The sequence below is a fragment of the Rutidosis leptorrhynchoides genome, chromosome 2 (assembly GCF_046630445.1).
Source record: "Rutidosis leptorrhynchoides isolate AG116_Rl617_1_P2 chromosome 2, CSIRO_AGI_Rlap_v1, whole genome shotgun sequence".
Taxonomy (NCBI): Eukaryota; Viridiplantae; Streptophyta; class Magnoliopsida; order Asterales; family Asteraceae; genus Rutidosis; species Rutidosis leptorrhynchoides.
In genome coordinates, this window is record NC_092334.1 from 589,793,939 (window position 1) to 589,819,588 (window position 25,650).

The following is a 25,650-nucleotide window of genomic DNA, read 5'->3' on the forward strand; positions in this document are numbered from 1 at the left end:
CATGATTAAGTTAATAATAATAAAATGATTTTATGTTGATTGATTAAGAAAAGATGAAAACAGTGAAAGAGTTTTTACACGTGCACTCCTTTTCTTCATTCCTTCCCTTCGTTTTTTTTCCCAGCCGATAAGAAGGTTAACTCAATAAGTGGGCTAAATAATCTTTACTTGGGCCATAACCCTATCAATTATTCTTGGGCCATGTTACTGTTTAAGTTATTGGGCCGAAATCAAGCTCCTGTCTTCAGATGGGCTGCGGTATTTTAAGAAGAAAAAGAAGAAAGGCGAAAATATGGCTTAAATAAATCTGGTCTTTGATTTAATACAGAAAGAAACAGATGGAAGAGTGGTTTAGGGAGTGTTGTGGTGGTCGAGTGGTCGCGAGTTCGAACCTTGTCTAGGGCATTACTTTTTGGAAAGCCTTTTGAAACCTTTAAGGTAGTATTTTATTTATTTATTATTATTATTTTTATTATTATTATTATTATTTTTATTATTATTATTATTATTATTATTATTATTATTATTATTATTATTATTGTTATGTTGATTAGTATTATTAATATCATGATTACTATTATTATTAAAATAAGTATTATTATTATTATTTTTACAAACTAAAAGACATTTATATAAAAATGTATTTTTACATCTATATTAATATTAGATGCTATTTTGTTTTAATAAAATGATTATTATAATTAAGTTACAAATAATATATAGCTATATTTTAAATTAAATCATAAATATAAATATTAATTCTAATACATTTTTAAGCATTTATATCTAATATTTATAATATATAACATATACTATATCCTATTTAAAAAGATTTTAATAGGAATATGTTATATAAATATTAATTATTAATTTATTTACCAATATAACATATAAATCATTAATATAAGAAGTATAGTAATAATAATTAATATATAAAATTGTTAATTGCTATTATATGTGTTAATATATATATATATATATATATATATATATATATATATATATATATATATATATATATATATATATATATATATATATATATATATATATATATATAACTGATATCGGTTCGTGAATCTGAGGCCAACCCTGCATTGTTCAGTATCGTCATATGTATTTTTACTACAAAATACAGTATTGTGAGTTTCATTTGCTCCCTTTTTAAATGCTTTTGCAATATATATTTTTGGGACTGAGAATACATGCGCTGCTTTTATAAATGTTTTACGAAATAGACACAAGTGATCGAAACTACATTCTATGGTTGGATTATTAAACCGAATATCCTCCTTTTTAGTCTGGTAATCTAAGAATTAGGGAACAGACACCCTAATTGACGCGAACTCTAAAGATAGATCTATCGGGCCCAACAAGCCCCATCCAAAGTACCGGATGCTTTAGTACTTTGAAATTATATCATGTCCGAAGGAGGATCCCGGAATGATGGGGATATTCTTATATGCATATTGTGAATGTCGGTTACCAGGTGTTCAATCCATACGAATGATATTTTTATCTCTATGCATGGGACGTTTATTTATGAAAACTGAAAATGAAAATCTTGTGGTCTATTAAAATGATGGAAATGATTATTTATGTTTAACTAATGAACTCACCAACCTTTTGGTTGACACTTTAAATCATGTTTATTCTCAGGTACGAAAGAAATCTTCCGCTGTGCATTTGCTCATTTTAAAGATATTACTTGGAGTCTTTCATGACACATTTCAAAAGACGTTTCATTCGAGTCATTGAGTTCATCAAGATTATTATTAAGTCAATTATAGTTAGATATATTATAAAATAGTATGCATGCTGTTAACTGTCGGTGTAATGAAAGTTTGTCTTTTAAAAACGAATGCAATGTTTGTAAAATGTATCATATAGAGGTCAAGTACCTCGCGATGTAATCAATTATTGTGAATCGTTTGTAATCGATATGGACTTCGTCCGAATGGATTAGGACGGGTCATGAAACGGCTCGCCAGGATCAGCCACTCGTGGGAGGAAGGTACTGTTTTATATTTATATTTAGCGGGGCCTAAATCTTACTACTCCTTATAAGTAAGGGAAGTATGATCTAGAGTCGTATTTTTGAGATATCAGTAGAATCGAACCTATATTTAAGCCTAAGATAGTTAGGGAGTAGTGAATATTTATTTTTGGGTTTTCTAATTTATAAGACAGATAAAGTAAATGCGATAAAATTCGTAATTCAGATAAGGTTAAAGTGAGTGCATACTATGACTTCTTCAGTTATTCTGCCGAGATTATGGAATGCTGGCTCATGAATAGGCAGAGGCCCTGTATTCATTACACTGGTCCTAAATGCCCCTGTCATAAGACATGTCACTGGGTACTGCGTTAGGCTTGAAGATTCTGAATAGACAACAACGTCCCTTACCCCCGACGCCCGTGCAGTCTGACTACAGGTATACACGTTCAGAAGGCTCATCCAATTAAGTGACTCGGTTGGGTGACGTATTAACATTCCGAAATGGTCTAAACTTTCTTAAGCATAATAGAATACATGGTTTACCATATTCGAGAGACGTGATGTGTTGTAATGCCTTCGTTAATGATTGGTAAAAGATAGTTAGGCCCTTAAAAAGAGTTCAACCATAAAGAACACCATGGCCACATCAATCTGACTTCCATGAACACGTTCGGTTATCCTAACGGTCCAATCCTTTATGTGTCTAAACAAACAGTTCCTTAATTAACTAAGAATCCCTCAAGCGGGGTGCAATGCTTGAGACCGCGTTATGGTACAGTGTACTGGTCAACACTAACCGGGTTCCATGGCCTTACTTAGCAGAGGTACAGCTTACAACAACCGATGTGCTTCAGCGTGCACGTACGAAGTTTATATGCTTGGTGACTACACTAGCATGGTCTAGGACCGACAATGTACTAAGGGTCTAGTCAGATGTTTCACTACGAAAGAGTCCTCAGTAAGAATCCAAAGCTCGATAGACTTACTACAACCGGTGTGCCTCGGTCAATCTTACGTTGTATCCGATAGACTTCTCTTACCAAGGGGTGACACATATAGTGTACTCTGAATCGGGGTTCACGACTTCCCAATAACAGAGCCTATAACTACGTTCTATTAGTTGGAAAAGTGATTAAGTTTAAAGCATAATTGGAAAGCATTTCAACAGAATACACAGACCATAATATTATTTCGGCATTATAACTGCTTACATCATAGCAAACACTAAAGATAACTACTCGCTAATCATGGCAACAATATCATAAAACATTATATAAGATAAAGGATAGAAGTACCAGTAGATTAAACGAGTTCCGAATACAAAAGTGACAATATCAAGACTTCAGACCGCTCCTAATACAATCTTCAGCGTTCTTCTTCGGGTACTAGGTTTCTCGCACGGAGTCGAAGGTCTTGAGAGTATGACTAATATTTTACAAGAGAGAGAAAGAAGTGAATTGAAGTGGGTGTTGGAATGAATGACAAAGCCCCTTTAAATAGACTAGGAATTTACCAAAATACGGCTGGCTGGCCATTTGACAGCCCTTTTGGTGGCCCGTATTTGGCAGGCCGTTTACCTGGCAGCCCGTATGGCAGGCCGCTTGGTGAGCCGTATTTGGCAGGCTGTTTCCATACTGGCAGGTCGTATGGCAGGCCGTATGGCAGGCCGTTTTTGATGCTGGTCAGCATTGATTCACTGGATCGTAACTTGATTTCTTGTCTTTTACCGTTTTCGCTCTAGAATCTTTGTTTTAGCTCCGATTCTCTTGATTCTTTTTGCACTACCTTCGTAATTACTTATTCTTTAATTCTAACCGACGAAGTGGGTATTTTGCCGATAAAGTTCGAATCTTTTTTGTTTTTGGGCCTTAATACCGGGGTGAAAACGTGACTTTTTAGCCGATATCAAATATCCCACACTTAGACTTTGCTTGTCCTCAAGCAAACTCTCATTCTTAAGAATCTTTTTGGTGTTTCTTTTCTAATAGCCTAAGTGCTTTGCTTTTATTATAAGAGCAAAAGATAAGATGAGTTATCTATGTTAGGATTGAAGTTATCTCTGCAAGCATGCGAGGAGGTTACATGACATAGGCTAGCTTTCACGGGTCATTCAAATCACTCAAGTGTTTAGGGTTCCCTATAGATCTAAGAAATGAATACACTCATAGCCAGTCATGTTGCACCCATCGTCATAGGCTTGATAAACACTCAAATCCTTGCTTCTAATGTGAGAACGGTAGTAATCTCAGCTTTATAGGTCATTTGTCAATGATGGGAAAGGAATTTTGGAGTGGTAGTGAAGTTGTTTTGAGGGGTGAGATGAAAGGGTAATGTGGTCTTTATACAGACTTTTATTTGGATAGATAGGAGTGCTGAAGTATTTTGAGAAGCACTTTGGAACTTTTCTTCAATTGATAATCATTTTCGGTCAAGTTCTCTTCGGCATTTCTCTTTATATAGTTCTGCTCCTTTTTTCATAACTTGAAAATCATTTTTTTTTTTTAGACTTCATCTCGAGAAACTTTTTGCCAGTAAACTTTTTCAAGACCTTTGCCATGATACTTGAGAGTTTTATAACATCGGGTTTTCGAAAGGAATCTCATTTTCTAAATTTTTCGAGAAATAGTGATGTGGATGTGGTGGTGGAGTAGAAGTAGTGGAGGTGCGGAAGGTTTATGTTTGACAAATGGCTAGCTATTTTGATTACAACCGAATCGCGTTTTGCTACTTAGAGATGTAGATCTAAAGCAAGTTCTGATTCTGAGCACAGACATCGGCACTATTAACGGAAAATAGTGAAGCATTAAAGATGAATTCTGATCTTATTTGGGGTGCCTCACCATAATTAATTTAGTTCTATAATGCCTTAGTCATGCAATGCTCTATTAGAGGTCTCAATCTAACAAGATTTTCCCCTTACTTAAGCCTTATTTTTATTGACAAACACTTTAGGCTTTCAAAAATACTCTTTCGAAAAGGGTTTCTTTTGCAAAATTTTTGAAATTTGGCTTAAGGACTTGGAATCTTCGTAATGGGTTATTATAATATAGCATAAAAAGATTATATCAACATCCCACACTTAGACGAACATTGTCCTCAATGTTCCTAGTGTATCCCACACTTAGGAGTTTTAGTTGAAGATTTGGGAGTATTTATCTAGTGTTTTAATTGGGTGTTATCCCACACTTAGTGATAAGCTAGGATGTGGCATAGTTTGAATCTTGAGCTAGTAGCGAAAAGAAAGAAAAAACCCCTAGCAGATGCGGCTGGTTTCCAATCCTTGCGTCTTTATCGGCTCATTTATTGTTCTTTATTCTTCTACTCTACTTTATTACACGGGTTGCCTCCCGAGAAGCGCTTTTGTTTAAGGTCGTTGGCTCGACCGTAGTGATGCTTCAAAAAGCAAACATTCCTCACTGATGGTTATGATCTTGGACTTCTTGAGGGAATATAAGTCTTGGCGAAAACATCCTGAGAAAGTGTCGGACCAATAGTGGTAGAAGATCCGGTACTTCTCTTGAAGATTTTTTGAACGATAAGTAGTGCGTAGTTTAGGCTCTTGATAAGTCCTGAAGTCCGATCAGGATATGATCCACAGCTCTGCTGGTTGACCTATGAATGTCAATCATAGAAGCAGTGCTGGTGTTGATGATTTCTCTGGTGGGGTGCTCATTTCGGAGGTCTTCAAATAATGTCAGAAGCTGTATCTTTAGAATTTTGAAGTTTTCGGAACGATGATCTCCACAGTAAGAGTCAGTAGCTTTGCACAGATTTACTAAAAGGCGAAGCTAAAAAGAAGTGAAGAGCAACCTTGATCCGAGCATTAATTTCACCATCTTTGAGTATATCTCCCTACATCCAGCTTTAAATGTGAAACTAGGGTCCGTGGATTCTTGGAAGATATGTGTTATCTGCTTAGTAACGTAGGTGGCAATGTTGACTCGGTCTGGTTCAAGATGAGAGAACGGATTGTTTCTCCATGCTTCTTCCATAACAACGTCTCGTAGCTCTTTGATAATCAGATCGGCGTGGTGATCAATGGTTACGTAAATTACTAGCCTTTCTGGTGTGCTTTCAAAATTATCTCTTTCCAAGAGAGCAAAAAAGCTGTGAATATCCTCGATCATTTGCAAGTCGGAGTGATAAGTCAGGCGTCCGGTGGAAAGATCCATATGCTTCCGGATGAGAGTCAGTAATGCTCATTGGTTTCGTGAGAACGGAAGTGCAGATCCGGTTAAGGCGTTTAGAGTAAATGATATTCTGATCTGGACAGAATCTTGTCTCGAGAATAGTGCGAACTACTGAATTGTGCTATCGTTGCCTTTCTTCGAGATAGATATGATCGTGAAGAGAATTGATAAAGTTTTGAATGCGTTCTTCTAGGATTTTAACATCATTGTCTTCTCTTCGGAGATAGAGGTGGTGTTCTTCTCGGATAGCCATAATTCGTTCTGTTAAGCGTAGCAAAAAATCAATGGTTGATTTTTGAATGGCTTCGAGAATATCTTCAAATTCATCAGTATCGTTGATGAAGGTTATCATTTCTGCGTGTGTGGATATAACCGGAATTCGATCTGAAGAAGAGTCCGGCTCCCCTTGATCTGGTTTGGTTGGAGAGTGTGAGTTATTCAGAATGTCTTCATGTTGCTCTACCTCGTCCTCATCGGTGTATTGTTCTTCTGAGGATGCGTTTGATGAACGGGTTTCGTCAGTATTCTGATTCTCCACTTTGATACTTGCAGGATCAATTTCTATATCCTTAACCTCAGCCTTATCGGTCTTCTTTTTGAAGCGAATGATTAAACTGTGATCTGCGTCTCAAGCCTCATTATTTCTTCATGATGCTCAATGCTTGGAGCGAGTATTTTCGCAGTTTCTTTTACGTCTTCCATTTCCTTTTCCTCTTCAGATTCCTCTTCTTCCTATATTTCTTCGCTGGGCTCCTCTTCTTCCATTTCTGGGTGGTCTGCAGACTGTGATTCGACACCCATCTCAATATCGTCGGCTGGTGGTGAAAACTCATCATCAGAAGTGATCCGTCTGGTGGAAATAGCAAACATCTCTGCCTGTCCAGAAAGATCGATTGGTTGGTCAATTTTGATGCTAACGCTCTCCCCATGTGATCGTAAGATCAAGGTTTGATTGTACACATCAATGACAGTCCTAGCCGTATTCATGAAAGGTCTTCCTAACACCACTGGTGTGTGTAGGTCTTCCTTAATGTCCATCACTACGAAATCCGTAGGATACAAGAATTTGTCGACTTTCACCAAGACGTTCTCAACTATGCCCTTAGGATATCGAATTGTGTGATAGGCAAGTTGGATTGTCATTTTGGTTGGTGACAAGTCTCCTAACTCTAATCTCTGATAGAGGGAGTAGGGGATTAGGTTGATACTTGCTCCTAAATCTGTTAGCGCATGAATGGTTCCAGATTGGTAGATTGAACACGGGAAAACGAATCTGCCCGTATCTCCTAGCTTTGGTGGTAAAGAGTTTCAGAGTAATGCAGAGCATTCTTCACTCAGTGGAATTTTGTTAGAGTCTGGTATCCTTTCCTTTGTAGAGAGAAGCCTTCGAATGTATCTCTTCTGGTTGGAAACTTTGGACATGGTGTCCAGGAATCTTCCATCAAGTTTGAAGGAATCGAGCTTGGATGGTTCTTCTTGTAGCCTTCCAGGATAAGGTACGCGAACTGGAGTTTCAGGGGTCAGCTTCTGAGTATATGTCGATTTATTCTTGAGCCTAGTTGACCTTCTCCGTGGTTCTTCCTCTGGGATTACGGCGTCCATTTTCTTTGCTTCTTCTATGTGGGGATTTTGGATAGTATTACTTGGCAATCTTCCCTGCGGTCGGGTTTCAAGGCGTTGTGATAGCTGTCCGAGCTGCGTTTCTAAACTTTTGAGCAGAGCCAATTAATTTCTCAATAGTATCTCCGTCTGATCTTGTATGGTTGTAGTTCTCTGATTTAACTATTGTTGCCCTTGAATGAACTGTGTTAACTGATCAACAGCTCCGAGAGTGGGGTTAGTTGCTTTTGTAATCTAGGTGGTAGGGGAATTTTCCTCAACTAGGGGACCAGTGAGTGGGAGTGGTTGATCGTAGGTCAATTGAGATTGTTGGGCTGGATAAGGTGGATAGCGATAGCGAAAAGGTTGATTGCGTCGCTGAAATTGATTAACCCTAGGTGGTTGATTGAATCCGGGATTTGGTGGACGAGCTGGGTATTGTACATAACAGACTGAACCGTCAGGGTTTTCGTACTCAACTTGATATTCTTCAGTAGGTTGTGGGTTGGTACAATTAACACAAGCCTGAGCTTGGTTAACCTGTTGTGGCTGCGTCTTCAGTTCTCCGAGTTGTTTAGCAAGAGATTCCATCTTATCCATGAGGGATTTGATGGCCTCCATTTGATTGTTTAGTGCAGAGAGTGGGGCAGATGATGATGTTGTTTCACCACTGTTTCAGTCATGATGATGCATTGTCATGTTCTCGAGCAATTCCCATGCTTCGTCTGCGGTTTGGTTCATCAGATTCCCTTGAGCTGCTGCATCGATTGTCAATCCTATGATTTACCGTAAGACTATTGTAGAAGGTACAGATTTGGGCTGACCGTTCTAGCTGGTGATTAGGGCATTTCTTCAGCAGGGTTTTGAATCGCTCCCATGCAGTGTAAAGAGATTCATCATAACTTTGCTTGAAGTTAATGATGTCATTCTTCAGTTTGGTTTGTTTAGAAGGAGGGAAATATTTGGTTAGGAATTTAGTAGCCATCTCCGTCCATGACGTGATGGAATCTTTTTCCAGTCCTTCGAACCAAGTTTGAGCATGATGAGTGAGAGAATAGGGGAACAAGTATAGCCGGACTATATCTTATCCTATCCCTGGCTGTTTGTAGGAGTTCGAAAGAGATATGAATTTATCAAGGTGAGAATTAGGATCATCATTCGGGAATCCATGAAACTGACGGCTATTCTGAATGAGCTAGATGATGTGATGTTTTAACTCGAACGAGTGTCCTTGAATCTCTGGAAATCTTATTGGTCCTCCTCGACCTTCAATCGAGGGTTTAGTGTTTTCTGCTAAAGTAACACGTAACGCCATTTGATTTCTGATTCATGCTTCCTTGCGTGTTTTAGAGATTATTGCGTCTGAATCAGGTACGAATAACAACGGCCTTGGTCTAGATCGGGTTTGGGTCATACACTGGGTATGCCTTTTTGTTTTTAATTTTTTGCAAATAAGCTAAATTATAATAAGCTAAACTAATCTAATCTAATTCTAGAATAATCTAATTCTAAGGTAATCTAATTTAATCTAAGGTAATCTAATCTAATTTAATCTAGGGTACTCTAAGGTAATCTAATTTAAGGTAGTCTAATTTAATTAACTAACTATCCTACGGTTGAATATGTTTTTGGTTCTGGCTACTGATTCCCTGGTATTTTGGTAACAGAGCTCCGCACGAACTATTCAACAAACCAAGTGGCCAGGCCGACTACGGAGAGGCAGGATCCTTTTGGTCCCAATATAATTGGCGACTGTTCAGAAAATCCAATAACCAAGTCCGTGTATAATTGTCTTTCTTAGACACCACTAAATGCTTGTGAATAAGTTTTATAGAGAGCAGTATTTCCTGATACCAGTTCCCCGGCGGCGCCAAAAACTTGGTATCCTCCCGTGATATGGCCGAAACGGACGGTTTTTTTATTCGCGCGGTGTCGTCAGGCCGCGGCTCGCTAGGATCAGCCACTCGTGGGAGGAAGGTACTGTTTTAAATTTATATTTAGCGGGGCCAAAATCTTACTACTCCTTATAAGTAAGGGAAGTATGACCTAGAGTCGTATTTTTGAGATATCAGTAGAATCGAACCTATATTTAAGCCTAAGATAGTTAGGGAGTAGTGAATATTTATTTTTGGGTTTTCTAATTTATAAGACAGATAAAGTAAATGCGATAAAATTCGTAATTCAGATAAGGTTAAAGTGAGTGCATACTATGACTTCATCAGTTATTCTGCCGAGATTATGGAATGCTGGCTCATGAATAGGCAGAGGCCATGTATTCATTACACTGGTCCTAAACGCCCCTGTCATAAGACATGTCACTGGGTACTGCGTTAGGCTTAAAGATTCTGAATAGACAGCAACGTCCCTTACCCCCGACGCCCGTGCAGTCTGACTACAGGCATACACATTCAGACGGCTCATCCAATTGAGCGACTCGGTTGGGTGACGTATTAACATTCCGAAATGGTCTAAACTTTCTTAAGCATAATAGAATACATGGTTTACCATATCCGAGAGACGTGATGTGTTGCAATGCTTTCGTTAATGATTGGTAAAAGATAGTTAGGCCCTTAAAAAGAGTTCAACCATAAAAAACACTATGGCCAAGTCAAGCTGACTTCCATGAACACATTCGGTTATCCTAACGGTCCAATCCTTTATGTGTCTAAACAAACAGTTCCTTAATTAACTAAGAATCCCTCAAGCGGGGTGCAATACTTGAGACCGCGTTATGGTGCAGTGTACTGGTCAACACTAACCGGGTTCCATGGCCTTACTTAGCAGAGGTACAACTTACAACAACCTCTGTGCTTCAGCGTGCACGTACGAAGTTTATATGCTTGGTCACTACACTAGCATGGTCTAGTACCGACAATGTACTAAGGGTCTAGTCAGATGTTTTACTACAAAAGAGTCCTCAGTCGGAATCCAAAGCTCGATAGACTTACTACAACCGGTGTGCCTCGGTCAATCTTACGTTGTATCCGATAGACTTCTCTTACCAAGGGGTGACACAGATAGTGTACTCTGAATTGGGGTTCGCGACTTCCCAATAACAGAGCCTATAACTACGTTCTATTAGTTGGAAAAGCGATTAAGTTTAAAACATAATCGGAAAGCATTTCAACAGCATACACAGACCATAATATTATTTCGGCATTATAACTGCTTACATCATAGCAAACACTAAAGATAACTACTCGCTAATCATGGCAACAATATCATAAAACATTATATAAGATAAAGGATAGAAATACCAGTAGATTAAACGAGTTCCGAATACAAAAGTGACAACTTCAAGACTCCAGACCGCTCCTAATACAATCTTCAGCGTTCTTCTCCGGGTACTAGGTTTTCCGCACGAAGTCGAAGGCCTTGAGAGTATGAATAATATTGTACAAGAGAGAGAAAGAAGTGAATTGAAGTGTGTGTTGGAATGAATGACAAAGCCCCTTTAAATAGACTAGGAATTTGCCAAAATACGGCTGACTGGCCGTTTGGCAGCCCGTTTGGTGGCCCGTATTTGGCAGGCCGTTTGCCTGGCAGCCCGTATGGTAGGCCGCTTGGTGAGCCGTATTTGGCAGGCCGTTTCCATACTGGCAGGCCGTTTTAGATGCTGGTCAGCCTTGATTCACTGGATCATAACTTGATTTCTTGTCTTTTACCGTTTTCGCTCTAGAATATTCGTTTTAGCTCCGATTCTCTTGATTCTTTTTGCACCGCCTTCGTAATTACTTGTTCTTCAATTCTAACTGACGAAGTGGGTATTTTGCCGATAAAGTTCGAATCTTTCTTGTTTTTGGGCCTTAATACCGGGGTGAAAACGTGACTTTTTAGCCGATATCAACATGCCTCGTGTATAATTACGATGAAAATCGATAAATACTTAGCCAAACATTTTAACGAATGATCTAATGCGCATGATCATACGAGAACCGTGAACATAACCCATATACTTGACTGTGCCGATTTGACAGTTGTAACTTAGAAAAATATTAGCAAAAAACAGATTCAAGTCTTGCGCGCATACACAACTTACGGCTCACAATGCAACATGCTTAATATATAAAATGCTAGCGCACGTGTAAACTATTAGCACGTTATAACATGCAAATTACGCGCAACATGGACAAGTAAACAAGATAAACTTTCATTATCATCAAAAGAGTAATTACATTGTCAAAGGAAAATTACAAATTCACAACGGGTCCTTTAATAAACGATCAGCATCAGCAGTGGGGTCTTCGGATAAGGCGACTAGTGAAGGGACCCTGATGTTCGTCAGCGTTAGCTCCATTGCCCTACTCTTCTGCGCGGCAATTTATATATTGGACGAGCGGCTGAACCTTTCTCCAAAAAACGAGCCTCTCTTCCGCCTTGAAAGCGAGAACAGCATCAACAAAAAGATCGCTCACGTATTTTGAGTCAATGGCACGGCCAATAAGCGCGGGGAGACCCTTCTTCAAAGTCTCAAACTGACACTTAGCCGTGTCACGATCAATCTGACAGGAAGATAGGCGATCAGTCAAACTTTCGCGCTCTTTTTCCTAAGCGCTCTTTTCAGAATCGAGGGACTCGACCTTTTTAGTCAACTCTTCAACCTGAGAAGCCAAGGATGCCTTCTCCTCAGCTAGGACCAATGAGGCACAAGCCGCCTCGTTGTGAGCCTTCTGAGAATGTTCCAGATCCGACTTCAGATGCACGATACGGTCACGCAACTGTTCAACAGACAGGGCGCCTAGTGAAAAAGAGCCAGCGCCGTCCAAACGAGATCTCAACTCTTGGAGGCAGCTTTTAGAGCGCATCAGGTTCAGCATAGCTAACTAAACATCAAAACGCCACGCCACCTCAGGCGATAGATGCCCAAAGTAGTTGGGAAGCTTGATCTCTTTCAAAAAATCGAATTGAGAGGTTGTTGTATCTTCCGGGATAGACAGCAAGTCATTCATGCCATAAAACTACATACGGGCCCCTACAAAGGAGGAGATAACTGGTTAACAATGAAAAAAGGGGCAGCGCAATGTCCCAACACTTGAGAAGTAAAATTACCTTTTCCTTTCTTGGCGCGCTTACGCTTACTCCCGCTCTCGGATGGGGGCTCATTTGCCCTGCCCCCTTCGATGTCTGTCTGATGAGAGTCATAACCTGTATGACTCGCTCGCTGATTGGCGCTACCAGATCCGCTGGCGCCAATAGTGGCACCACCATGGACTTGCCTGTCGATGTCCATGTCTTGGTCACCCTGATTCTTCGTGTCGGGCGTCTCAGTATGAACGCCCTCGATGTCGCGCGAAGCAAGAAGTCTGTCTAGATGCATCTCTGCAAATAAGACATGCTAAGTTAAGACACAAATGATAGAAAAGAAAATAAATACAAAAATAACGCCTATCTTCCACCTACCGTTATCATCAGCATCTACGATAACCGGCATGGCAGGCGGATAGGGACACATGTTAGCAACACGTAAAATATCGAAGCTATATGGACGGATGGGGAGTTCGCGATTATAAAAGTGAGCAAGTCTCTGCCGCTCAACTTGAGAAAGGGGAGGCCTAACGTTTAGCTCCGCACTGATAGTGACAGTATGCCACGCGCAGATATTTCTATATGTAAGCGGAATAAATGAATCGTCGACAAAGAAGAAAGAGTTCTTCCACTTCCTGTGCACCCCGGCTTTCAAGCGCCCTATAAACATAATACTATCGTTGAAAGAATACCAGCTTTGTTGATTCTTACTACATGAAAATACGTTCTTAAACAAGTTTAGTGAAGGAGGAAATTGATAGTGCCAACAAATCATCTCGAAGAGAATAACGCGACATGCGCTAAATGTAGCGACCCGACAAAATCGTCATTGACGGCGCCGTCAACTTAGGTCCCGTTACGTGGTCATAAGTCTTTAAAACAACGTTTGACCAAAAGATATGTCGCATTCATTTCAAATGTAAAGATTGTTCAAAGTTTACGAGAATAGTTCCACCACAAGTTACGTTACAAAGTTATAAGTACAAATGAAACTTATGCGACACAATTTAAAAGTAGCCAAAAGACGCTCCGTGTATGCATAAATACTCGACATCCAAAGCAAGTATCAAAATAATGAGCGGAAGCATGTAACACATATCGTTCAAAGACCTGAGAAAAACATAGAAATCTGTCAACGAAAACGTTGGTGAAATCATAGGTTTAAGTAAGTAAGTGAGTAAATAAGTAGATTGAACCACAAGATTTGCAACATCGAATTAATAGTTAACCATTCCAAAATTTGTTTCACGAGCACCCAATTATCAATGCTTAACATTTCTCCCATTGAACCCCATCACTTAGTGCTAGAACATACACTGTTTCTCGAAAATATATTTCATTCGTAAACGGTAGCGAACCGTTTGAATGAGGGTTTGTCAAACCCATATGGATCCATACAACATAAGTTCTCGCTTACACCCGGCAAGTGTAACTAATGATAATCGAATTGAGGATTTTGTTCTAAACTCGTATGTAGAATGTTTGTTTTCCTGTACTTGTGTTCACTTAGTAAAGAAATGTTTATGTTTTCTCATCCCAAATGTAAGTTCAAAAAGAGTAAAAGTGGGACTATGATCTCACCTTGACTGCACGTACGAAAAGTACTTCACAAAATAACGTGTGCGAAGGATAGTGCTAGTCTTGACCTAAACAAATAGGTCGTATCAATAACGGTAAACACGATAGGTCAAAGATGTTCAATTAGTCCTATGGCTCGTTACGACTCGATTATGTAGCATGTGAAATCAAATTGTCAAGTTTCATGCAAGGTACAAGTATATAAACAAGTTAGGAAGGTTGCATAATCATTTGGTTAAGTTTGACAAAAAGTCAAACTTTGGTCGGTCAAAGTCAACGAAAAAGTCAACACGTTCGGGTCGGGTCCCGAACTATTTTTCTGAGGTTTTTAATCATGTATGAGCATGTTAGGACAAGTTACATGTGAATCGGTGGTGCGTAGCATAACAAACATTATTCGAAAATTGACAAAGTTGGACAGACCACTTTGGCGCGCCGCGCGGGTATATGGCGCGCCGCGCCATTACCTGTGCAGAGAATTCTGGCAGTTTTTAAGTTTTATGCACGAACCTAACTTCAAACAATCACCATTTATGATCCGCAAACAATCAAGACAAGTATCTTATACCGTTGGGAAGGTAATTTGACGAGGAAAACAACTAAACACATTTCATCAATCAATCTACCTAATACAACAACCAAAACCGCATCTAATGCTTAACATTAACCGCATACAAGTTCATAAATGCAATTCAATGATTCGGGCAACCAATTTACATGAATGATATGCCGTTTCGAAGGTAATCAAGCATACAATCCAACTAAACACTTACCAATAATAATCCATGGCATTCAATGCATCAAAAGTCCATTTCAAGTTCATCAACCCTAACCCAAATTCACCAAAATCATAAATCAAGTTCATGAACTTTTCTAAAGCAACCTACACATCAAATTGAAGCTAGTGATACTAGGGACACAATTAGAACATGAACTTTTAACATCTAACAACGTATGATCATCCAAAATTCAAGAACAACACACCAAAATTCAAGTTCATGCTAGTTACACTAAAACAACGAGATCGAGCATATAAATTACACATACGACATCACAATGAGCCATAGACACTAACTAACACCATTTCAAGTCAAAAACACGAATTTAGAGAAATCTAGTGTTTTAGAAATGTTACCCAAATGAGATGAAGTTGGTACCAAAATGAAGAGGATGAAGAGAGGATCACGAATATGTAATTTATTTTGTTGTAAGCCTCCTAGATCGGATTTAGATGATGATTGAATGAATTTGGTAATGGTGTGTGTGTTCTTGCTAGAGAGAAAGAGAGAGAGATGGAGATGATAATGAATGGGTGAAAGGGGTTTGACCCTTTGACCTATTTAAGGGTTTGATCCCTTGTCAAGTTTATTCCTTCAACTTTCGTTCGGGTGCGTGAATTACCTAAACGAGATAATTTAAAACGCGTATCAACGGGAGATGTTATAAACATATAACGGACTTTATATTAGTATAACGGAAAATTAAATGGAAAAAGGCGGGATGTTACATTACCTACTCCTTAAAAGAAATTTTGTCCCGAAATTTAAGTAGGCGTAGTAGTCGTTGTTTCTTCCTCGAGATCTTGCGTTTCCGAATTCACGAATAGATGAGGATACTTCCTTTGCATTTGATCTTGTCTTTCCCAAGTAAACTCGGGTCCCCTTTTGGCGTTCCAACGAACTTTAACAATCGGGATTCGGCTTTGTTTCAATGTCTTGACGGAGGTGTCCACAATTTCAACCGGTTCCTCCACAAAATGAAGTTTGTCATCAATAGTAAGTTCCTCGAGAGGAATGACGATATCGGGTTCGGCAAGACACTTTTTCAAGTTAGATACATGGAAGGTAGGATGAACGGAGTTCAATTGAGGCGGAAGATCTAAATGATACGCAACGGTTCCAATACGCTCCAAGATTTTGAAAGGACCAATATACCTTGGATTCAGCTTCCCGCGTTTCCCAAAACGGATTACACCCTTCCAAGGCGCGACTTTTAACATTACTCGATCACCGACTTGAAATTCAAGATCGTTGCGTCGTTTGTCGGTATAGCTCTTTTGACGACTTCGGGCCGTCCTAAGCCTATCTCGGATTTGAACGATTTTCTCGGTGGTTTCGTGAATGAGTTCGGGTCCAGTGATTTGTACGTCGCCCACTTCGGCCCAACAAAGAGGTGAACGACATTTTCGGCCATATAGCGCTTCAAAAGGTGCGACTTTAATACTCGCGTGATAACTATTGTTGTAAGAGAACTCGGCAAGAGGTAAGTGCTTGTCCCAAGCTTTTCCGAAATCAACCACGCAAGCTCGTAACATGTCCTCTAAGGTTTGAATTGTACGTTCGCTTTGACCATCGGTTTGAGGATGATATACGGTGCTCATGTCTAAACGCGTTCCCAACGCTTCTTGCAATGTACGCCAAAATCTAGAAACGAAACGGCCATCTCGGTCGGAGATAATCGATAAAGGTACACCGTGTCGGGCTACGATCTCCTTAATTTAAAGTTGTGCAAGTTTCTCCATTTTGTCCGTTTCTTTCATGGCCAGGAAGTGTGCGGATTTGGTGAGACGGTCAACAATAACCCAAATGGTATCATAACCGCCCGTCGTTTTTGGTAGTTTGGTGATAAAATCCATCGTTATTCTTTCCCACTTCCATTGCGGGATCTCGGGTTGTTGAAGTAGTCCGGACGGTCTTTGGTGTTCGGCTTTGACTTTGGAACATGTCAAACACTTGGAAACATAAGTAGCTACGTCCCTTTTGATGTTCGGCCACCAATATAGCTGTTTAAGGTCGTGGTACATCTTATTGGCACCGGGGTGAATCGAGTATCGTGACTTATGGGCTTTATCTAAAATAAGGCTTCGTAGGTCCCCATAACTAGGCACCCAAATCCTTCCGGCGTAATATCGGAGTCCGGTCTCCCTAATTTCGAATTGAGAGACGAGAATGTTCAAGAGCTCGTGTGAAAGGTTTTCATCCTTGAGAGCCTCATCTTGGGCTACCCGAATTTGGTTATTAAGGTTTGTGTGGATGGTGATGTTTAAGGCTCGGACACGAAGAGGCACCGCTCTTTCTTTTCGACTTAAGGCATCGGCTACTACATTTGCCTTCCTGGGATGGTAACGAAGCTCGCAATCGTAATCGTTTAAGGTTTCAATCCACCTTCGTTGTCTCATGTTTAGTTGCTTTTGATCGAAAATGTGTTGGAGACTTTTGTGGTCGGTAAAGATAGTACTCTTGGTTCCATAAAGATAGTGTCTCCACATTTTAAGTGCAAAGACAACGGCTCCGAGTTCGAGATCATGAGTCGTGTAATTCCGTTCATGAATTTTTAGTTGTCGAGAAGCATAAGCAATGACTTTCGTTCGTTGCATCAATACACAACCAAAACCATGTTTCGAGGCATCGCAATATACAACAAAGTCATCATTGCCTTCGGGAAGTGACAAGATAGGAGCGGTGGTTAGCTTCGTTTTCAAGATTTGGAATGCGGATTCATGTTCGGTCGCCCAAATGAATTTCTTTCCCTTGTGAGTCAATGCGGTTAGAGGACGTGCAACCAAAGAGAAGTTTTCGATGAATCTACGATAGTACCCGGCGAGACCCAAGAATTGACGAATGTGAGTAGGAGTAGTAGGAGTCTCCCATTTGCTAATGGCTTCGATTTTTGTTGGATCGACTTTAATACCTTGGTCACTTACAACATGACCAAGAAATTGAACTTCCTTTAACCAAAATTCACACTTGGAGAATTTGGCATAGAGTTGTTCTTGTCTTAAAAGTTCAAGCACAAGTCGGAGGTGTTCCTCGTGTTCTTCTTCGCTTTTTGAATAGACCAATATATCATCGATGAACACAATAACGAATTTATCGAGATACGGTTTGCACACGCGGTTTATAAGATCCATGAACACCGCCGGGGCTTTAGTGAGACCAAATGGCATGACGAGGAATTCATAACTACCATAACGAGTCCGGAAAGCGGTTTTGGAGACATCTTCCCCCTTAACCCTTAATTGATGATAACCCGAGCGGAGATCGATTTTCGAATATACACAAGACCCTTGTAGTTGATCAAAGAGGTCATCGATGCGAGTAAGAGGATATCGGTTCTTAACCGTCAATTTATTTAGTTCACGATAATCAATGCACATTCGTAGGGATCCGTCTTTCTTTTTAACAAACAAAATCGGAGCGCCCCATGGTGAATGGCTAGGTTGGATAAAACCACGATCAAGTAGTTCTTGGATTTGACTTTGCAATTCTTGCATTTCGGATGGAGCGAGTCTATATGGTGCACGTGCTACGGGTGTGGCTCCCGGGATAAGATCGATTTGGAATTCTACCGGTCGATGAGGTAGAAGACCCGGCAATTCGTCGGGAAATACATCGGAAAAGTCACTAACAATTGGCACATCATCGATATGCTTATCATCGGACTCGACTTTCTTAACGTGGGCAAGGATCGCAAAACAACCCTTACGGAGTAGTTTTCTAACTTTAAGGCACGAAACGAGGTTGAGTCTGGTGCAACTCTTATCGCCATAAACAATCAAAGGTTCACCATTCTCGATAGGAATTCGGATTGCGTTAAGATCACAAAGGATGTGAGATTTCGTTTAGACTAACCAATTCATACCGATTATTACATCAAAGCTTCCTAGTTCTATGGGTATCAAGTCAATTTCAAATTCCTTACCCAAAATGTTTAACGTACATGTAGTGACCCAAACTTTTCCATGTTTATATATATTAATTGAGATTGATATTTACATGATTAAATGTTTCCAACATGTTAAGCAATCAAACTTGTTAAGACTTGATTAATTGAAATATGTTTCATATAGACAATTGACCACCCAAGTTGACCGGTGATTCACGAACGTTAAAACTTGTAAAAACTATATGATGACATATATATGGATATATATATAGTTAACATGATACTATGATAAGTAAACATATCATTAAGTATATTAACAATGAACTACATATGTAAAAACAAGACTACTAACTTAATGATTTTTTAAAAGAGACATATATGTAACGATTATCGTTGTAAAGACATTTAATGTATATATATCATATTAAGAGATATTCATACATGATAATATCATGATAATATAATAATTTAAAATCTCATTTTATATTATAAACATTGGGTTAACAACATTTAACAAGATCGTTAACCTAAAGGTTTCAAAACAACACTTACATGTAACGATTAACGATGACTTAACGACTCAGTTAAAATGTATATACATGTAGTGTTGTAATATGTATTTATACACTTTTGAAAGACTTCAATACACCTATCAAAATACTTCTACTTAACAAAAATGCTTACAATTACATCCTCGTTCAGTTTCATCAACAATTCTACTCGTATGCACCCGTATTCGTACTCGTACAATACACAGCTTTTAGATGTATGTACTATTGGTATATACACTCCAATGATCAGCTCTTAGCAACCCATGTGAGTCACCTAACACATGTGGGAACCATCATTTGGCAACTAGCATGAAATATCTCATAAAATTACAAAAATATGAGTAATCATTCATGACTTATTTACATGAAAACAAAATTACATATCCTTTATATCTAATCCATACACCAACGACTAAAAATACCTACAAAAACTTTTATTCTTCAATTTTCTTCATCTAATTGATCTCTCTCAAGTTCTATCTTCAAATTCTAAGTGTTCTTCATATATTCTACAAGTTATAGTTACATAAAATCAAGAATACTTTCAAGTTTGCTAGCTCACTTCCAATCTTGTAAGGTGATCATCAAACCTCAAGAAATCTTTGTTTCTTACAGTAGGTTATCATTCTAATACAAGGTAATAATCATATTCAAACTTTGGTTCAATTTCTATAACTATAACAATCTTATTTCAAGTGATGATCTTACTTGAACTTGTTTTCGTGTCATGATTCTGCTTCAAGAACTTCGAGCCATCCAAGGATCCGTTGAAGCTAGATCCATTTTTCTCTTTTCCAGTAGGTTTATCCAAGGAACTTAAGGTAGTAATGATGTTCATAACATCATTCGATTCATACATATAAAGCTATCTTATTCGAAGGTTTAAACTTGTAATCACTAGAACATAGTTTAGTTAATTCTAAACTTGTTCGCAAAAAAAATTTAATCCTTCTAACTTGACTTTTAAAATCAACTAAACACATGTTCTATATCTATATGATATGCTAACTTAATGATTTAAAACCTGGAAACACGAAAAACACCGTAAAACCGGATTTACGCCGTCGTAGTAACACCGCGGGCTGTTTTGGGTTAGTTAATTAAAAACTATAATAAACTTTGATTTAAAAGTTGTTATTCTGAGAAAATGATTTTTATTATGAGCATGAAATTATATCCAAAAATTGTGGTTAAACTCAAAGTGGAAGTATGTTTTCTAAAATGGTCATCTAGACGTCGTTCTTTCGACTGAAATGACTACCTTTACAAAAACGACTTGTAACTTATTTTTATGACTATAAACCTATACTTTTTCTGTTTATATTCATAAAATAGAGTTCAATATGAAACCATAGCAATTTGATTCACTCAAAACGGATTTAAAATGAAGAAGTTATGGGTAAAACAAGATTGGATAATTTTTTCTCATTTTAGCTACGTGAAAATTGGTAACAAATCTATTCCAACCATAACTTAATCAACTTGTATTGTATATTATGTAATCTTGAGATACCATAGACACGTATACAATGTTTCGACCTATCATGTCGACACATCTATATATATTTCGGAACAACTATAGACACTCTATATGTGAATGTTGGAGTTAGCTATACAGGGTTGAGGTTGATTCCAAAATATATATAGTTTGAGTTGTGATCAATACTGAGATACGTATACACTGGGTCGTGGATTGATTCAAGATAATATTTATCGATTTATTTCTGTACATCTAACTGTGGACAACTAGTTGTAGGTTACTAACGAGGACAGCTGACTTAATAAACTTAAAACATCAAAATATATTAAAAGTGTTGTAAATATATTTTGAACATACTTTGATATATATGTATATATTGTTATAGGTTCGTGAATCAACCAGTGGCCAAGCCTTACTTCCCGACGAAGTAAAAATCTGTGAAAGTGAGTTATAGTCCCACTTTTAAAATCTAATATTTTTGGGATGAGAATACATGCAGGTTTTATAAATGATTTACAAAATAGACACAAGTACGTGAAACTACATTCTATGGTTGAATTATCGAAATCAAATATGCCCCTTTTTATTAAGTCTGGTAATCTAAGAATTAGGGAACAGACACCCTAATTGACGCGAATCCTAAAGATAGATCTATTGGGCCTAACAGACCCCATCCAAAGTACCGGATGCTTTAGTACTTCAAAATTTATATCATATCCGAAGGGTGTCCCGGAATGATGGGGATATTCTTATATATGCATCTTGTTAATGTCAGTTACCAGGTGTTCACCATATGAATGATTTTTATCTCTATGTATGGGATGTGTATTGAAATATGAAATCTTGTGGTCTATTATTATGATTTGATATATATAGGTTAAACCTATAACTCACCAACATTTTTGTTGACGTTTTAAGCATGTTTATTCTCAGGTGATTATTAAGAGCTTCCGCTGTCGCATACTTAAATAAGGACGAGATTTGGAGTCCATGCTTGTATGATATTGTGTAAAAACTGCATTCAAGAAACTTATTTTGTTGTAACATATTTGTATTTTAAACCATTATGTAATGGTCGTGTGTAAACAGGATATTTTAGATTATCATTATTTGATAATCTACGTAAAGCTTTTAAACCTTTATTGATGAAATAAAGGTTATGGTTTGTTTTAAAATGAATGCAGTCTTTGAAAAACGTCTCATATAGAGGTCAAAACCTCGCAACGAAATCAATTAATATGGAACGTTTTTAATAAATAAAAACGGGACATTTCAGTTGGTATCCGAGCGTTGGTCTTAGAGAACCAGAATTTTGCATTAGTGTGTCTTATCGAGTTTGTTAGGATGCATTAGTGAGTCTGGACTTTGACCGTATTTACTTGAAAAATGATTGCTTAACAAATTTTGTTGGAAACTATATATTTTTAACATGTGAATATTATGTGATATATTAATCTCTTAACTCGTTTGATATTATGTGATAGATGTCTACCTCTAGAACAAGTCCCATTGACTCACCTAATAATAATGAAGAGTCAAATGTAAATTGGAATGATTCGTGGGCTGATTCACAAGTTCCCAAAGAGGAACCGGAAGAAGAGTCGGAACCGGAAAAAGAATCGGAACCGGAAGAAGAATCGGAACCGGATGAAGAAATAGAACCGGTGGGGGAAATAATAAAACGGTTAAGTAAAATAAAATCCTCAACCAATCGACCAAGGTTAATTATGGTCAATGGTGTTTCCGCCAAGGAAGCAAAATATTGGGAGGATTACCAATTCTCCGATGAATCGGATTCCGACAAGAATTCCGATGATGTTATAGAAATTACCTCAACTGAATTTAAAAAGGCAAAAGAAAATAATAAGGGAAAGGGCATAAAAATAGAGAAATCTAATTCCAACCCCGATGAACTTTATATGTATCGTCAACCCCCGAAGTCCTTAAGTTGTAACAATGACCCGGGAACCTCTAAACCACCAGGTTTTTCTAAACCAATGTGGAAAACGACGGCTCGTATTAGGGGAACATCATATATCCCTAGAAACTTGGCAAAACGAACCAAAATCGAAGAAGAAGAAACAAGCGAGTCGGAATAAGATAGTTGTATTCATGTGGTGTAATATATATAATATAGTGTGCTTATGCTTTATGATATATGTAAAAATTACTTGTATTAATAAGTATTTTTTTTTATGAATCTAACTCTTGTCTATTTTACAGTATAAAAACACAAAATGGATAGACAACCCAATATTTTAAGAGACCTACTCGGAGACATGATTGATGAAATCTTGTCTAGAGTCGGTCAGAATTCTTCGGCACAACTATTTAAGGCGAGATCAGTTTGTAAGACATTCGAAGAACGTTCCAAGAATGCCTTGATTTATAAAAGGCTTTCGTTCGAAAGATGGGGGATATCACATTGGGAAATCCATAAGTTACGATGTGTTTACTTTGACGCATATATTGCGGGGAACCCAAATGCTATTTTACAAAATGGGTTAAGAAATTATTTTGACTCAATATATCCGAATATTGGACTTCGTGATTTAGAAAAAGCGGCTAACATGCAACATAAAGAAGCATGTTATGCTTACGGATTAGTAATGTTCGCTTCTCACCAAAGTGAGAACAAGAACATCGGGCTACAACTATTAAACAAAACATTCCCACAAGTGACGGAGTCGGTAATTGGGGTAAGAAATGAGGTTTTTAGATTGTTACGGGACTGTTGGACATTACGTAACCCTCGTCCCTTTGACGACGTTACAACACGCTGTCTTATCAACGGCCATAACAGTTATGTTCCACAAGACCAAGGATGGGAAGTAATCCTAGTAAAACCAGAATGCATGACTTGTTTCTGGACGTATGAATTACGTGTCTTTATTGCCTTTGCTGAGCGACTTGTGTAGTAGCTAGAATTATCTTCACAACCATCTTGTATCAAATTTATTGTGTGCTATATTTCATGCTATATGTAAAATAAGCGGTATTGTAAGTTTGTAAAATATTGTGTAAAAGTTTGAACGCGAAATATTATTATAATCAGTTTTTCATATAGAATTGTAGTAGTTGAATTGTATATTAGCTACTAAGTATGAACTTAACGGGTAGGTACAACCCGAATTTAAACTTATAAAACGCTAATATGAAGAAAAAGCTTTTATAAAGGAGTTCATATTATGCTACGAAATACTATTAACTACTCTTAATATTCTGTATGATTAACTTGTTCCATTTGACTATTTTGAAGGAAATGGCACCGACTACTCGACACACCGTGAATATGAATGAAGAGGAATTCCGTACTTTTCTAGCTTCAAACATAGCCGCAGTACAGGCTGCGCTACATACCAACAATAACCTTGGATCTAGCAGTACAGGAAATCGTGTAGGATGCACCTACAAAGAATTCACTGCCTGCAAACCTTTGGAATTTGATGGAACCGAAGGACCGATCGGATTGAAACGGTGGACCGAGAAGGTTGAATCGGTGTTTGCCATAAGTAAGTGTACTGAAGAGGACAAAGTAAAGTACGCTACGCATACCTTCACAGGTTCTGCGTTAACATGGTGGAATACCTATCTAGAGCAAGTGGGACAAGACGATGCGTACGCACTACCGTGGTCAGCATTCAAGCATTTGATGAACGAGAAGTACCGTCCCAGAACCGAGGTCAATAAGCTCAAGACAGCACTTAGAGGGTTACGAACCCAAGGATTTGATATTACCATGTACGAAAGACGATTCACAGAACTGTGCCTATTGTGTCCGGGAGCATTCGAAGATGAGGAAGAGAAGATCGATGCATTTGTGAAAGGATTACCGGAAAGAATCCAAGAAGATATAAGTTCACACGAGCCCGCCTCCATACAACAGGCATGTAGAATGGCTCACAAACTAGTGAACCAGATTGAAGAAAGAATTAAAGAACGAACTGCTGAGAGGCCAATGTGAAGCAAGTCAAAAGAAAGTGGGAGGAAAACGGTGATAAGAATCACCAATACAACAACAACAGCAATTACAACAATAATCGCAACAATTATCCCAACAATCGCAACATCAATCGCAACTACAACAAATGGCCCAACAACAACAACAACAACAACAACAACAACAACAACATCAACTACAACAATCATCCCAACAACAATAATAACCGCAACAACAACAACAATCAGAAGCAGCTATGCCAAAGGTGTGAAAAGTATCATTCGGGGTTCTGCACCAAATTTTGCAACAAGTGTAAAAGAAATGGTCATAGCGCGGCGAAGTGTGAGGTCTACGGACCAGGGGTTAATAGAACGAAAGGAACAAATGGTGTCGGAACGAGTAATGGCGGAGCAAGTAGTGTCGGAGCAAGTTATGCCAATGTAGTTTGTTATAAATGTGGAAAACCGGGCCACATTATTAGAAATTGCCCGAACCAAGAGAACACGAATGGACAAGGCCGCGGAAGAGTTTTCAATATTAATGCGGCAGAGGCATAGGAAGACCCGGAGCTTGTTACGGGTACGTTTCTTATTGACAATAAATCTGCTTACGTTTTATTTGAT